The following is a 3642-nucleotide window of genomic DNA, read 5'->3' on the forward strand; positions in this document are numbered from 1 at the left end:
GTGTCCGCTCCTGCCCCTGCAGGAGGCCTCTGGCTGAGGCGTCCGGCCCGGGCAGCGGGGACCCACAGCTGCAGCGGCCCTGCGATCGCGGGCTACGCTTTAGGCCCAGGCAAGGCACCCCTAGCTCCCGGGACTGCCAGCTTCGACTGTGCCCAGCTCCCATCACTGGCTCCACCCCTATTTCCTGCCATCACTGGCCAGGACAGCAAAGGCGCTGGATTCTCTGATCATTTCCCTGCCCCCCGGCTCTAAGCTCCTCCCTGGGTTTCCGATCACTGTCCGTGGCAGGGGGCTTCTTCCTGCTTTCCCTTTTGCCTCCCTGCATTGTGCCTACATATGCAAATTAACCACCATCTTTGTTGGCAGTTAACCGCCATCTTAGTTGGCAGTTAATTTGCATATAGCCCTGATTAGCCAATGAAAAGGGTAGCAGTCATCTGCCAATTATCATGTTTCTCTTTTATTAGTGTAGATTATTAGGGGCCCAGTGCACGAATGCCTTGAAAGGAACTGTGGGTTGCAAGGCTGCGGTGGGCACAGGGGCCTGTCTCAGCCCATCCTCCATGCCCCGCTGGTCCCCTCCCTCCATGGCCCTGGGACACCTCTGTGGCGGCAGCCCCACTCTCGCTGCTGCTGCTCCACACGCATATTAGGGTTTTGTTATATAGGATATCAATAGATTAAATTCTCCACGAATATAATAATTGTTTCTTTACATAAAAAGAGCAAATCCAACTTTACACTGTTAGCAATGGATACATCACAGATATAAAGATGTAGCAAAGTTTAAAGGGATGGAAATAATACCATGTAAACACTAACCATGAATATGGGGCATCTTTACTACCAATGCTGTACTAGTATTTATATCTCTATCTGTATCTTTATCTGTACTTATATATCTATATCTTTATATGTATCTATATCTGTAGATTTAGCTATATCTATACTAATATCAGAAGTAGACAAGGTGTTAAGGTAGGACCCATTACTAGTTGTATGCTGTTAAATGCATTCTTTTTAAATTTAAATTCTTTATTGTTGAAAGTATTACATCTGTCTCCTTTTTTCCCCATTGACCTCTCCCCAGCCACTTCCACTCCCCAGCACATGCCCTCACTCCCCTACTGTCTGTGTCCATTGGGCATGCTTATATACTTGTACATGCATACAATTCCTTTGGTCGATCTCTTATCCTCCCCTGCCTTCCTTCTGAGGTTGGACAGTCTGTTTGATGCTTCTATGTCTCTGGATCTATTTTTGTTCATCAGTTTGTTTTGTTCATTACATTCCACATATGAGTGAGATCATGTGATACTTATCTTTCTCTGACTGGCTTAATTATCTTAGCATACTCTCCAGGCCCATCCATGCTGTTACAAATGGTAAGGGTTCCGTTGTTTTAATAGCTGCACAGTATTCCATTGTGTAAATGTATCACAGCTTTTTTATCCACTCATCTATGGATGGGCACTCAGGTTGTTTCCAGATCTTAGCTATTGTAAATGGAGCTCCTATGAACATACGGGTGCATATTTTCTTTCTGATTGGTGTTTTGGGTTTCCTAGGAGTAGGGTTACTGGGTCAAATAGCAGTTCCATATTTAATTGTTTGATGAAACTCCATAATGTTTTCCATAATGGCTGCACCATTCTGCATTCCCACTAGCAGTGTACTAGGGTTCCCTTTTCTCTACATCCTCACCCTCCTCTTTTGTTGTCCTTGCCCTAGGAGATGTCTCCACAAACATAATGCTAGGAGAGATGTCTGATATTTTTCTGCCTATGGTTTCTTTTAGGATTTTTATGGTTTCACGAATTATATTTAAGTCTTTTATCCATTTTGAGTTTATTCTTGTGTTGTTGTAAGTTGGTGGTCTAGTTTCATTTATTTTGCTTGTATCTGCCCAATTTTTCTAACACCATTTATTGAAGAGACTGTCTTTACTCTATTGTATGCTCTTGCGTCCTTTTCTTAGTTACTCCTTTCTAATTTGGATGCCTTATATTTTTTACTAGAGACCTGGTGCACGGATTTGTGCACCAGTGGGGTCCCTCGGCCTGGCCTGCAGGGATCAGGATTAAACCGGATCTCTGACATCCCCCAAGGAGTCCTGGATTGCGAGAGGGCAGTTTTCAGGTGACGCACCCCAGAATTGGGCATCTTCCCTCTGGTGATCAGTGTGCGTCATAGCAACCGGTTGGATAAAAGAATGGTCAGACAGTCGCTTAGGCTTGTATATATATATATATATATTCTTGTCTGATTGATATGGCTAAGACTTCCAGTACTATGTTGAATGAGAGTGGTGAAAGCGTACATCCCTGTCTTGTTCCTGTTCTTAGGGAAAATGGTTTTAGTTTTTGCCCATTGAGTATAATGTTGGCTATAGGTTTGTCATATATGACCTTTATTATGTTGAACTATGATCCTTCTATTCCCACTTTGCTGAGAGTTTATTTTTTAAATCTTTATTGTTGAAAGCATTACATCTTTCCCCCTATTGACCTCTTCTAGCCTATCCCCAACCCCCACCCCAGGCCTTCACCATGCTGAGAGTTTTTATAAAAAATGGATATTGCATTTTGTAGAATGATCTTTCTGCATCTATTGATATGATCATGTGATTTTTGTCTTTCAGTTTGTTTATGTGCTATATTAGGTTTATTGATTTGCAAATATTGTACCAGCCTTGCATCCCTGGAATAAATCCCACTTGGTCATGGTATATGATCCTTTTAATATATTGCTGGATCCAATTTGCTAATATTTTATTGAGGATTTTAGCATTTATGTTCATCAGGGATATTGGCCTGTAATTTTCTTTCTTTGGAATGGTTTTGGAATTAGGATAATGCTGGCCACATAAAAACACATTGGAAGTATTCCTTCTTCTTGGATTTTTTGGAATACTTTAAGGAGGATAGTGTTAGTTCTTTGAATGTTTGGTAAAACTCCCCTGTGAAGCCATCATTGGTGATTATTATATGAGAAAGTTATTGCAAATGTGAAAGCTAAATGGTGATTTTTTTCTATTTTGGTCATCTCTTATTTATTATTTGTATTATCCTAAAAGAAGGAACTTATTCTTATCCTGCATTTGTTAGTTTTTTTATTTATTCATTTATGTTATTATGTATTCATGGATTCTTATTCTCTGAGTTACAATCCATTACTGTTGTTTTTCATTTTGAAGCTTTGGGTGAGTTCATTGCTTTCAAGGATTCTAAACGGTCTCAGAGAAGCCAACTGGGAAATATATATAAAAGAAACACAGGAAGGAAAAACTAGAAACTAAGAAAATAAGGTATGTTCATCCATAGGAGGTAGGCCAGGAGCGGGTCAGAAAGAATGGGGATGGGAACAGTATAGATGTTGATATATAACATATAAATTGCAATATACTTATACATTTTAAAACCCATGATTTCGAGTTGATATCTCCAATTCTAGTTGACACCATAGAGTCCTTTCCAGTTTCTCCTTTTCCATGTACAGAGCTCCTTTCCCCAAGAGTGAGAGTCACTATATTCTCCTCAATGTTTACTTATTTACTGAATCTTTGGCTACATGGTGAGTTGTTTCAGAATCTGGAACACATATCACTGTTAATGACACAAAGTAAAGATTAAAAACATTGTT

Source organism: Myotis davidii, unplaced genomic scaffold (assembly GCF_000327345.1).
Source record: "Myotis davidii unplaced genomic scaffold, ASM32734v1 scaffold64, whole genome shotgun sequence".
NCBI classification, from domain to species: Eukaryota; Metazoa; Chordata; class Mammalia; order Chiroptera; family Vespertilionidae; genus Myotis; species Myotis davidii.